We start from the raw sequence: 14,386 nt of genomic DNA, 5'->3' as shown, positions 1-14,386 counted from the left end.
GGAGAGATATGAAGTTTAAATAATGTGGGGACCAATTTTTAATTGGGGAGTGTTAGCTAAGTGGCTCGCTGCAATATTGGGGCAAGGAAGGAGACTGACAGCCTCCCTCAAAACAGAACAGGATTTATTTTAACAAGAACAAACTTAAAAAAAAAAACACAAACAGGATCAGTAGGATCAAGGGAAAGGAAATAAAATGGGGAAAGGGAAATTATACAACCTCAGAAGATACCACCGCCCAGGAATCAGCTGAGAATACGCAACAGACCTCCTGTCTTTCCAGTATCCAGCTAGAATGCCCAATTCTCCTCCCCCAATCCCAGAAAAACCCCACACCAGCCCCAGCCAATGGGATGGCCGCTCTGACAGTCACATGACTGCCCTCAATAGGCTTCCAATCATTATAATTTTGCCAGGCCCATGTAAGCTTAGGCGAGTGGTGATGACATGAGGTGCCAGCACCATGGCAACGGCTACAACCAGTGGGTGGAGCAATGTGAAGTTTATGGAGTCCCAGGCCAGTGTGCACCAAGGCATAAAAACCTCAAATAACAATTAATTCTTTACAAAAAGAAAGCCCCTGCCTTCATGGAGTTTATAGTCTAAGAGGAAGAAAAGACTAAAACACAGATAATCAGTCATACAATAGGACTTCACATGATTAAAAAAAATTAGAAAGATCAAGAGAATTATTGGAGGAAACAGCTTTTTTAGATGATTAGAGACTGAGTAGAAATTAACAAGTATGTGGGGGCAGCTAGGTGGCACAGTGCATAAAGTACTAGCCCTATATTCAGGAAGACCTGAGTTCAAATTCAGGCTCAGACACTTGACACTTACAAGCTGTGTGACCCTTGGCAAGTTACTTAACCTTCATTGCCACGCTAAAAAAATTAACAATTGTGAGGGCCAACATTTTAGGCAGAGTATAAGACAAGCCACAAAAGCATTAGAATGCAGTATATATATTGAGGGAGGGAAGGTCCAGAGAACAGTTCAATCTGAGTTGACAATAGTGCACACATGATGGGGAGATATATGCAAAAAGGTTGGAAAGTTGGAGATGGTGCCATCTAGTGGAAGCAGTCAAATGTCTATAAAAATAGTCTAGTAGTTGTATACATGATGGACTGGAGGGAAACAGGTGGAGGAAGGAAGAAATAAGGAAGCTATTGAAATAATATAGGTTCTGCTAAGGTACTGGGAATGGGATAGAGAAAAGGGAGGCTAGGAGAGATGTTGCAGAATTGAAATCAGGGGGACTTAGTAACTAATCTGATGATAGGAGAGGTTGCTGACATCATAAAACAAAGCAAAAGGTCGTATAACAGACAAAAACAGTGAAATAAGGAAGAATGGGTTTAGGTATGGAAATAATGATCTTGGTTTTGTGATATGTTGAATTTGAGATGCCAGTAGAATAGTTAGGCAAACATGTTGGAAAGACAATAGAAGAGACATTTATGGAGTTCAGAAAAAAATATCATGCCTGGAGGTATAGTTTTTTTGAATCACCTGCATAAAGATGGTAGTTGAAGCCATTGGGTGAGAGGGAAAGTAGAGGGAGAAGGAGAAAGAGAGGAAGAGGGAGAGAGAATGGGAGAAGGAGAGGGAGGAGGGAGGGGAGAGAGAGAGAGAGAGAGAGAGAGAGAGAGAGAGAGAGAGAGAGAGAGAGAGAGAGAGAGAGATCCACATTAAAGGCTGATAAAGAGGAGAACATTCAAGAAAGGAGAAAATGAGAGCAGTACTTATATGGGAGGGAAATACATTATGGTTCCTCTAAATTCAAGGAATAAAAACATTTATACAGTAGGTCAACAATATTAAAAGCTAGGGAAAGATCAAGGAAGATGCAGATGGAAAAATATTAAATTTGGAGTTTAGGTTATCAACTACCTTGGATCAATTTAAGCAGAATGGAGGCCAGAGAAGCCCAGAGTCAGAGATTTGAGAAAGTATCGAAAACAAAGAAATATAGAAAACTTTTGTTTGAGAAGTTGAGAACATAAAGGGGACAAGAGATATGAGACAGAGGAGTATAGTGAAGGTTTGCTTTTTTAATCCACAAAACATTCATATGCTAAGAGATGAATGGAAGTGAGTCAGGGGTGAAGAAGAGAATAAAGATGCTTGAAAGATAGATAGTTCTTCTGCAGTTGTCATGGCAAAACTAATTGAAAATAGTATGAAAATCATAGGTAGAAAGATTAGCCTCAGTCAATGGTATCCTGTCTTCTGTTACCCAAAGGAAGGAAGATAGAAAAGATGATTCAAAGAATGTCCTAGTAATAGACAACACAGGGGAGGAGCTGAAAGAGTTCATGTTGTATGGCCTCAATCTTTCTAGAGCATCAAAAGGCTCAGAAAAACTATTCCTCAAGTGTTTTAAGGATTACAAAACTATTTCTTCACAATGGCTCTATGGGGAAAGTAGTGCAAATATTCGTATTCCCATGTTACAGAAAAATCAATTAAGACTCACTGAGGTTGTACCTTCCCTATGATCACATATCTAGTAATCAATAATATTAACAAATCATCAATGTTTTATGGTTTGTACATTGCTTTACAAATATTATATTCCTTTAGCCTTATAAGTCTGGGGGATATGTGCTATTATTTTCCTTCTTTAACAGTTGAGAAAACTGAAGCAAATGTTGGTTAAGTGACTTGGCCAGAATCACACTATATCTGAAACTGGATTCAGATTTAGGTATTCATCACTCAAGGTAGAACACTCCATAAACTATGCCACCTAGGATACCTGGATGGATGAAGTACTACAAGGGTTGGGAGTAAGACTATATTAGACTTGGGGCAACTAGGTGGCACAGTGGATAAAGCATCAGCCCTGGATTCAGCACCTGAGTTCAAGTCTGTCCTCAGAACACTTGAAACTTCTTAGCTGTGTGACTTTGGGTAAGTCATGTAACCCTCATTGTCCTGTCCAAAAGGAAAAAAAAAAGAGAAAAGAAAAGAAAAAAGAAAAGACTATATTAGAGTGGTATGAGAGGAGAGAAGATACGTTTTTGAACATTCATTGTGGAGAACAAACTGTATGGATAGAAGGGTGTTTTTTTTTCCTTTTTTTTTTGTTTCTAAGTAGGGAAAAGATAGGAGGAAGAGAAAATGAATGTTTTCTATTAAGTCAGTAAAGCTGGAGGAAAAGGATTATATCCCAGATTTTTAGTGCAGAACCTGGCAACTAAAATTTTATGATTAAGTTCTTCTTGAGGAAGTGTGGCAAAATGGAGTGGCCTGAAAAACGAAAGACCTGGATCCAAAGCCCAGCATTACAATTGATTTCAAACAAATCATTTTAATCTCTCCAGGCCTCTCTATCCTCAAGTCTAAAACAAGGGAGAAGAGCTCTTTGACCCTTCTGAGGCTATGTTCCCACATCATTGTTTCTTTAGTTCTTTAGTTATCAATTTATCATTTTATCTGGAGCAATCATTTAACCTTTACCTGTCCATGTTCAGTAAGAGTTAAAAGATGTCCACCTTCACAGGAATCTTACATATACTAAGAAGAAAACTAAAGTACATTTCCCCAAACATTTTTATTTTTCATATACTGTGGAATTTATTAACTCATGAAATGGTAAAAGGACAGTTTAGGAAGCTACTTGGCTTCCACTCAAAAAAATAAATAAATAAAAATCTTCTCTGGTTCAGAGGGCCCTTGTGGGGTCAGATGAAGGGAGTGAACTAATTCTTGAAAGACAGAGGTCATCACCCAGCATATGCCTTAAGAGACTGAAAATGGAATAGATGATTTCTACTATCCATTAAGTGAAGAGGCCAAGCAGACCTTCTTGCTGATTTAAGCTCCCATCAGCAATCAAGCACTCTCTTCATCTCTCTCTGCTTTCTCCCTACTTTTGCTGTTAGGCTATTTTGCAATAGATATGTGAATGTCTTCTCTCCCAGTAGCAGATGAAACCAAACTGAGCATCATGTTGGCAGAAGGATTAAAATAGATTCTTTTTTCTTCTAAAAGCAGCATGTTTCACATTCCCTCATTCCCTCCCCACACCCCATCTTTCCCCCAGAGAACCATTCCCACTGGGGAGCCACAAACCATGGAGACTAGGCTAAGAGATTTCCTCTTAATAGGGCTATGACTGACTCAGGGGAAATTCTTGGAAGTAAAACAGTGGACCTGTGGGTGATCCTATTCCCGTTTAAATCCCCTCATTCCATGCTCTCCCCAAAGTTTCACCACTTCTCCTTATCCCATGTAGTTGAGAAGGTTGTCAAAACAATGCCAGGTAGTTAGTTAGAAGTAACTAGCTCCAGCAAGTAAATCTTCTACCGAAGTATATTTAATTTCCAAAGGGGGCATGCTTCTAAATTAAAAGCAATTAGAAACAGTCAGAAAGTACTAAGTCTAATATAACCTGGAAATGCAGTTTTTCTAAAGAGCCCCAAGCTCCCAGCAGTAATTCTCTACCCCAGTGAAGCTCTGCTCAGTTAGCTGAGCAGTCACATACTGGGTCCTTGCTCCCTATCTAAACTCTTTATCACCAGCAAAGGATTCTCAGGAGACTGTGAAAATAACCAGTCTTAACCAGTCTTTTTGTCTTTCTGTCTATCCATCAGCGGGTCTTCCTGCCCCTTTGATTCTTGCTTTCTATCCTTCCCCTCCCACATACCCTTTCCTCTACAACAGGAAAAATTAAGTTAGACTGATCCAGTTCTTTAAGGATGAATTTTAAACAGTGCTTTATAGTTTTCAAGACCTGGCTCTTGGCCTGTAGAAGGAAATCCCCAAGAGGATCTTTATGCCTGTGGTTTTCCTAAAGTGCAAGAGGGAGAATTCCTTCTAGGTTTCTTCCTTTCCTGGTGTTGTTCTGTGGGAATGATTTGTCCATTATATTTGCCTGCAGCAGGACTGGATTGGGTGTCTGCCATCAAAGGACTCTCCCCAAAAAGCTATTTTCCTACAGGGAATTTAGCCTGGGAAAAGTAAGATGGTGGAATGCCCTTCGTTGAAGGAAGGAAGGAAGGAAGGAAGGAAGGAAGGATGGAAGGAAGGATGGAAGGTAGGAAGGAAGGAAGGAAGGAAGGAAGGAAGGAAGGAAGGAAGGAAGGAAAAGAGGGAGGGAAAGGAGGGAGGAAGGGAGGCAGGGAGGCCGGAAGGCAGGAAGGCCGGAAGGCAGGAAGGCAGGAAGGCAGGAAGGCAGGAAGGAAGGAAGGAAGGAAGGAAGGAAGGAAGGCAGGAAGGAAGGAAGGAAGGAAGGAAGGAAGGAAGGAAGGAAGGAAGGCAGGCAGGAAGGCAGGAAGGCAGGAAGGAGGAGAGAGAAAAGAAAAATACAGATTTCAAACTTTTTTTTAAGCTATGGCAAAGGATTTTTCCCATAAGTATGGCATGGAATATGTTTAACATTTTAAATAATGGAAAAGAGATGGAGCTGTGGTTTCATTGGCATAGGGCTCTCCCTTGGGAGGAAACTACCTCTGCCAAGTGAGTTGATCACCATCCCTGCAGTTTAGGGATTTAGAGATTTGCCTACAGCCTAGCTTCTTAAACTATGGGTCATGACCCCATATGGGGTTGTATAACTGAATGTGATGGTCACAGAAATCTTGGTTCTGAACACACTAGATGTGCACTTTGCACTGGGCATCTAGAGTGGAAAAAATTTAAGAAGCCCTGGCTTAGAGGACTGAGAGATTAAGTAAATTATCCAGGATCACATGGCTACTACGAGGTGGGGATTGAACCCAGCTCTTTCTGGCTTCAAAGTCAGCTCTCTATAGTCTAGACCTTGTAGCCTTTACATAAAAAGAAATACAATTTACCTCAAAAACTCCACAGGATTGATAACAGAGTCATGGCTGGACATATGTGAATTGAGGGCAAAATTTGAAAATTGAGTCCCTGAATGTGAGCTCCCAAAATCATGCTCTTTGATCCAGATTTTGGCTTCCTGGCTCTCCCACAAACACAAGACTCTTGCTCCACAATGGCCATTTTCTCTATCTCTCCTATCTGGTATACTCTCTCTCCTCCTCTGCTCTAACTATTAACCTTCTTAGTTTCCATTAAGTCAAAACTAAAATCCCACTTTCTACACAAAGCCTTCCCATCTCCTCTTAATTTCAGTGCCATTCCTCTTTTAATTAGTTCCTATTTGTCCTGTATATTGCTCACTTTGCATATATTTGTTTACATGTTTTATCTTCCATTTAGATTGTAACATATTTTAGGGCAGTGACTGTCTTTTACCTCTATGTATACCTAGTGCTTTGTACAGTGTCTGATATGTAGTAGTAAGTTAATAAATACTTACTGATTAATTGGATAAACTCCTTATAAGCAGGGAATGTTTCATTCTTTGTATCTCTAGCACCTAAAACAGTGCCTAGCACATAGGTAATGCTTAATAAATGTGATTGGATTTTGTATTACTGTCTCCTTAGGACTTTGACCCTTAAATGGGACTTGACTTTTCACAAAAAAAAAAAAATACAAATGGTAAAGATATGACAGGTCAGTTTGTATTAGGTATATAGTTAGTGTTGCTACAGAAGCAGTACCAATCTATGCCTGGTTCATTCACCCATTTTCTGCAATCTACAGAAAAGCAAGTTCCCATTTAATTAATTGAATGACCAATAGAATACTATATAATCTAGTCACCAGACTGATCTATCCTCAGATTATTTGAGCAATTATATCAGAGGACATTCAGTGTGCGTGTACTGGCTTTGCAAAATTCTATAGTACCCTTAAGACAGTGCAGTGTATAGAGCACCAGGCATGGAATCAGTAATATTTGACTGCCAGTTCAGCCTCACACTTACTATCTAGGTAGGTGACCCTGTGTAAATCATTTCTCTATTTAACTCAAATTACTCCTCTGTAAAATGTGGATGGTGATAGGAACTGGGCAGTTAGTGTAGTAGATGGGGTATTAGGCCTGGAGTAAGGAAGACTCATCTTCCTGAGTTCAAATTTGGCCTCAGACACTTACTAGTTGTGTGACCCTGGGCAAGTCACTCACCACTGTTTGCCTCAGTTTCCTAATTTCTAAAATGAGCTGGATAAGGAAATGGCAAACTATTCCAGTATCTTTGCCACAAAAACCCCAAATAGGGTCACAAAGAACAGGACATGACTGAAATAACTGAACAACAATGATAGCAACTACTTCCCAGGGTTGTCATGAAGATAAAATGAGATAATATTTAGAAAGTAAATGTTAGCTATTACTATTATGAAACTATAGCCACATGGTGCAGTGAAAAGAGAGCTGACTCTAGACTCAGAAGACCTATTGAATATAGGTTCTATTGAATCCTGGTTCTGATGCTTCCTACCATTTAATTTGCCTTGGTCTCAGTTTTCTAATATGTAAAATGAAATGTTCAGATTCCATGTGTTCTTTCATCTTTATATGGATGATAATCCTTTCTCTCACCATACTTACCTAACTCAACCCTTAGTGACTGGGCCTGGCTCCCAGGTTCAATGGGGATTTAAGAATCAGATCTAAACTATTCTCCCAACTTACTAATAAACAGGAAATCTCTTGTCACTGCGGTTAAGCCCTAACCCCACATCTGTGAAATTGCCTCCTCTCCACTGACTGACCTCATTCATAAGACTTAGGCAATTGGCTTTTTAGTGGCCAGATGATTTATTAAAACACAGTAAAGTAACTGTAAATGAGCTATAGAAAAGCAAAAACAATGCTGCAAAGAAGCTTTTGAATATCAAAAACGTAAAAAAAAAAAAAAAAGCTTATTCTCCTAATAGACTCCCTTCCCCCTATACTTCCTCACATTTGGTAGATGGAGACATAGGACGATGAAAAAGATTTAATTTGGGGGGAATTGCTGATGTTCACTCAGTAAGCAAGTAGGGAAGAAATAGTGGAGGTTAGGCTTTGTGTTGCCACTTATAAGTTCCTAAAATCAGGCCTTGCTCAAATCTAACCTTGGGTTGTCAGTTTATCTAACATCTCCAATGTCTTAGCCCCTTTCTCACTCTAGGTTCTCTACACAACCCCCAGAGCTCTCCAGGATCTGTCTCAGCTCATTTATACAGTGCCCAGCTCTGCAGGCTGCAATTGTGGCATCTTGGCAGCCAAGGCAAGATTTGCAAGTAGCAAGTGGCATTTTGCCAGCTTGCCCTACCAGGTGTTCTCAGTCTCAGCAGCCTCTATACCCTTATCCCCATGGAAAAGATGGCAAAGAATTGCACAGCAGAAGATTCTTCAAGGACAGAGGGAAAGGAAACTTGCTCTGTATGCCAACATAAGCTACCTCATATTTGCCTCAGTGGAAAGAGCTTACATAGTACCTGGCACACAGTAAGTGCTATATAAGTGTTAGTTAGGTATTATTATTTCACTCATCTCCTTACACTTAAGTACTCCCCTAAGGAGGAGAATAAATTAGGAATACCTGACTACATATTCTAAGCAGAGCCAGATTTTTGGTTTAGCATTAAGAACCAATTATAGGCCCAGGGACCTGAGGCAATATGGCACCCTTTCTTTACCAAGAGGTCCATTTGTTTTGATACTAGCACCAGATCCAGAAAAGATTTACTCCTAGAAGAGTCTAACTTCTAAAGGGAGGGGAGTAGGTTCACATATTTCACATTCTTTGGCTTATTAAACCCATACACTAGCACCCCAGGGATGTTATTTAAAACTTAAGTTTTGGCTCATGTCTAAAGCCTCCCTCAAATGGGAAGTAGAAAGGTACTCCATATACAATATGAAGCATGTGTTGATGGAAGAGACATTTATTTCCTGCATACAAAAAGAATGAATGATAAACACAGAACACTCACCTCAATAATATGAATTTGACAAGAGTAAACAATAAAAGATCCAGTAACTTTATTCCTATTAACTGATAGCCTTCTGGGAGGCTCATACTTCAGCTTCATCAGCATATAAAGAAGTTTGTGGCACTGCTGATTAGGTATTTTATGTTTTACCTTGGCTCTTCCCTATGCAAACAATTCTTGGTAAATGTTTTCTGCCAAAGTAGACAGAGTTTAAGTCATTCTTTTTGTTGGGGGACATCTTCAGGATCATTAGAGTATTGCTAAGAATTCCTCCTCTGACCACATTCAACTTTTACCAAAAGGACCCAGGACCTCTAAGCCCTGGAAATCACAAGACTGCCTCAACCCCTGTAGATATCTATCTTAGGATACCACTAATTCACCAAAGATCAGGGAAAGGAAAAAAAAGAGTGATAAAGACAAACAGGTACCCAGGCATACACATATGGAATTGATTACCCTGATCTAGCTGCCATCTAGGTATTGTTACCATGAAATTGGGGTGGAGAAGAGTCAGTCCCACCCTAGGAATCTTGTTTAAAATTTGAAACGCAAAACTGTAAATAAAAATGTTTACTGTTTTTTAAAAATGAAAAAAATAAAGAAAAGAAATCTCATTTACATAAAGCCACCTGAAAGGTTGAAGTAAATAAAAGTCAACCAGAATCTTTTTGTTCTTAACTAACATAGGATATTATTTCCCTGCTGCTATCAGGATTTGGGAGATGACCAAAGAAAAATTAATTTTTTTCTTATACCAAAGTGACTAATAATTTCAGTGCTGGGTCAATTCAAGGTTAACCGTAACAAAGAAGGTTCTAATAACTTGAAATTTAGAGAGATAATATCAGCAACTAAAGTGAAGGATGAACTAGAGAAGGGAGATACTTAAGACAAAGCAACCAAGCAGATCAACATTGTATTTGTTGTTGTAATTGTAATTGTCTATTACAGTATGACTCATGTGAAAGAATGGGGGCCTACATCAGGGTAACAGTTACATCAGCAACATAAAGGGGACATATATGAGAGGATTTTTAAAGGTAGAAACAATAGAATTTGGCAACAGATTGGGTGTGAATGATAATGAGGAATTCAGTATGATATTGAGGTTGTGTTGGTGTGACTGGAAGAATGATATTGTCTTCTATAATAAGGAAGTATGGAAAAGGGGAGAATCTTGAGAACAAAATAACTAGTTCATATCTGGACATGAGCTAGAGAGAAGTCAAAAAGGACAGTTGAGAAAGGCCATTAGATTTGTTGATTAAGAGATCATTGGTAACTTTGGAGAGATCAGTTTTTATTGAATGATGAGTTTAGAAGCTAGATAATAGTTTATAAGAAGGTGAAAGAAAAGGAAGTAGAGACATCAGTTGCAGATAGGGAAGGTATTTTTTTGTCTTTATTTTGTTTTGTTTTGTAAGTAGAATGAAAGAAATATGGACATATTTGTAGGCATTAGGAAGTTGTCTAGTAAACAGGCAAAGATTGAACATCAATAAGGGAGTAGGTGTGATAGATGGGGCAGGAATATATTAGAGAATATAGGATGGCATGACAGAGGGGTGTGTATTCCTATGGAGAAGAGCCACCCATTTGCAAGACAGAGGTTAAAGAGCAGATAGTGGCCAACTAAATCTGAGTGAAATGAGAAGATGGAGCTCTACATGAAGGGCATATTTAAAGAGAAGGGGAACAATAAGAGGCTTGAGGAGGGCTGAAAAAAATTGGAAAATCCATTGTAATGAGTTATATAGTTAATCTTTGAGGGATGTCAAAAAGGTCTGCCTTGATATAGCGAGGGATCAGGTGGCATTATGTAATACAAATTAGTGATGAACCTTTTAAAAAATTCTCTACCTCTGTTCAATAGCACATGAATAGAAGCAAAGGTAGCAGAAGGTGGGAGTAATCCAAGATTGGGGCTTAGTAAGGCATGATAGGTAACAGGAAAAGGAGGAAAAAGACTAGCATGTAGAGAATTATGTTGGAATTGAATTGAGCTAATTTACCAAAAAGTACATATAGGAAAGGGAGGAAAGTGTAGTAAATGCAGGCATAATTGCCTGAGAAAGAACTCAGGTATGAAGATATTGGAGAGAACAATAAGAACAAAGGACTCAGGGTTAGCTGTCAGAAAACAAGTAGAATAATAAAATATCATGCTCAGATAAAGAAATTTTAGAGTTCATTAACATGAAAATGAAACACACATGCATGATCACAGCATCTAGGGTATGACAATCTTTGCGTATCTAATCAGAACAAAGGAGTAGACAAATGAATAAACTGTGGAAATGGGAAGCTTGGATATTTGGGTGAGCATCAAAATGTTAAATTCTCTTAGGCTGAAGACAGGAGTTGGGATAGAGAGAAAGAACATGAATCAGGCAGTGAACTCATTTGAGAAGAAAAGGAAAACATCCTGTTTGCAGGTAGATAACAACTATCAGAATCTTGACTGGGTAGTAAAGAGGGAATGAAGAAGCTCATGAGGAGGAGAATATCAACATTATACATTTTCCCCAGTTTATATCTCATTCTACCATTTTTTCATAATAAAATCTTAAATTATTAGATTTATATATGTATATTACATGTATGCTTACATGTGCATGTGTGTATGTGTGTGCATAGGTGCATGTGTATGTGCATGTGTGTATGTATATGTAAATGTATACATATGTCAGCCAGTTTTTCTCTGTCTCCATCTTGTTCTTTGTCTCTGTCTCTGTGTGTCTCTGTCTCTTTTAGTACTACTGTAAGAGTCCCCACATTCATTTGCATGAGATTAGCATTAGACCAACAAAAGTTCAAACCTAAAATTTAGGAAAGGAACTTGTATAACTGTTGTATATAATTTACATTTATATGTGTGCATATATACACATACATATATGTGTGTACATGTCACATATACACATATGTGCATAGTTTCCACATGATATTGTTTCTGGAATTTAAATATATCTAGATACAAGAATGTTTGGCACTTAACTTATTGTTTGCTATGAAATTAGACTCAGTATTTTTTATTTCAATCACTGTCTAGTCTCACATCCTGTATTTTTTAATTTGATTTTTGAGAACAAGTGTAGAACTCTGCTGTGTTTCAATTAAATTTCTGACTATGAGATTCAGCTCCTCTGTTCGATCCCATGTTTTTAGATTTCTGGTTTTCAATTTATGAAAATGATAGTGATGATAATGATTATGGGATTTTCATGATTCTTTGCATCTATTGGTCTCTCTGTCTCTGTGTTTTTTTGTTCAGTTGGTTTTGTTTGTTTGTTGTTGTGCAGTTTTTTTGTTTGTTTTGTTTTGTTTTTTGTTGGGGCAATGATGGGTAAGTGACTTGCCCAGGGACATACAGCTAGTAAGTGTCAAGTGTCTGAGGCCGGATTTGAACTTGGTTCCTCCTCAATCCAGGTATGGTGCTTTATCCACTGCACCACCTAGATGCCCCCTCTCTGTCTCTTCGTATTTCTCTGTCTGTTTCTATTTCTGTCTTTCTGTCTCTCTGTCTCTGTCTCTCTCTGACTCCATCTCTTTCATTACTACTGTAATAGGGTGCTAACATTCATTTGCATGAAATTCCTATTACACCAACACAAAATTCAAACAGATTCTACCAAGGGATTTTTATAGCTGAGCTATATGATTTAAAGCTCTTCACTAATATACACTACATCATGCACTCTATGTTCCAGACAAACTGCCTGATTAGCTGTTTCCTGAACTTGACATTCCATCTTCCATTCCATGCCTTTTCATAAGCTGTCCCACCCCCTCCACTTGGAATATACTCCATCACCAATTCTATTTAGAACTCCTAGCTTCCTTCAAATCTCAACTTAAGTGCCAAGTGTTATGTGAGGCTTATCTTTCTCTCTCTCTCTCTCTCTCTCTCTCTCTCTCTCTCTCTCTCTCTCTCTCTCTCTCTCTCTCTCTCTCTGTCTCTCTGTCTCTCTCTCTCTCTGAGGGTGGGAGTAATGAGGATTAAGTGACTAGCCCAGGGTCACACTGCTAATAAGTTTCTAGTATCTGAGGCAAGATTTGAACTCAGTTCCTCTTTCTGAAAATTATGCTGTATCTATTTTATATCTATTTTGTGTTTGTTTTTCTACTTACACATTTTCCCCCTTCAATAGGAGTGAAATTCCTTGAGGGTAGATACTCTTTAGTGTTTGTCTTTATGCTCAGATCATAGATATATGCAGTGACTGGAATACAGTCACTGATTACTCCAAAGTTTAATTTCAACCTAAAATGGCAGAAGAACTAATACATCAATTAATTGATTGATTAATTGGTTGATTGATTTATTGGTTGATTACTTAGTTAATTCACTTGAGGGCCCCAGAACTGAGTAAACATCCAGGTAGACCCTTGAACCTAATGTACTGGAGCTCTGTATTAACTGTAGTGCAGTTTGTAAGGATCACATGCTACCTTCATACTTTAGGACCACAAGCTCCCCCTAAAGCTTAGCAATTACTTAAAACTTTAAAAAAAAATCCTCTCTCATTTTATAACTTCCTGTTTTAAAATGCATTCTTATCATAGCACTTAACAAATAAAATATTTTGCATATATTTTATTTAGGAAGAAAATGAATAGAATATAAAGCTGTTTATTGTGATTTTCTTTTAATCTATTCATGTATTTGAAAAGGAAGAAATGTTGCTAAGAGTAAGAAAGTGTAATTGACAGAAATAAATTAAGGAGACTATTGCTTGTCATCTTTTAACATCAATAAAAATAATAAAGAAGATTGAAAGTACTGAGTAATATGGCCATTCTGGACTTTCCTCATCCCAGACAATCAATAGTCTTTTCATGAGATAGGTATTACAACTCCTTCCTCTAGTTTGGGTGTTAGCTTAAAAGACCTCTCTGAAGGCTTTAACAAACGTCACCACCTCTTATAGAGACCTCTTTCTGTGGGGATTACATGAAGAGGCAATACATCCCGCCAATACTCATAGTAGTAAGTACTTGGCCATTTGTATTGGAATTTCTATTACCTCCTTAGAGCTAGTTTTATTACAATGAAAATAACACCAGGTATTCCTTAGAGATGAATATAAATATAAATTCCTGAGAACTGAATATATTATAGAAATAACACATATGCAACATAAGGAATGTAAGGGCATAGCAGAAATAAAGTATGAAAAAATATATATATTTCTGTGCTCTTCTCATCATAATCTCCAACTGCTCCACTCCTCAGTACTTTCTGAATTTACTTGTGGGTGAACCACTTCTAGTCCCCATTGTTTAAAATCCCTTGAATGATCCTTTTTCCTGTGATAGCCAATATCTTCCAAAATCCCAGTCCTGGATTCATCCTACTATCTGACTTTTTTGCTTCTACTCACATGCTGTTGGAAAGAAGTGGAGGAAGTCATAAAATCATACAAATCACTTCCCATATTGTTGTATGTTCTCTAAATTAAACTTCACCCTCTTTGGAGCAAGATGAGTCTTTTCCTCTGATTTAATTGGCTCTCCAGCCCACTCTCCACGGAAGTGCAAGCCCTCTTCTTTTCTCCTCAATTGGGTCTCC

Source organism: Dromiciops gliroides, chromosome 3 (assembly GCF_019393635.1).
Source record: "Dromiciops gliroides isolate mDroGli1 chromosome 3, mDroGli1.pri, whole genome shotgun sequence".
Lineage (NCBI taxonomy): Eukaryota > Metazoa > Chordata > Mammalia > Microbiotheria > Microbiotheriidae > Dromiciops > Dromiciops gliroides.
Note: the sequence above shows the minus strand (reverse complement) of the source record.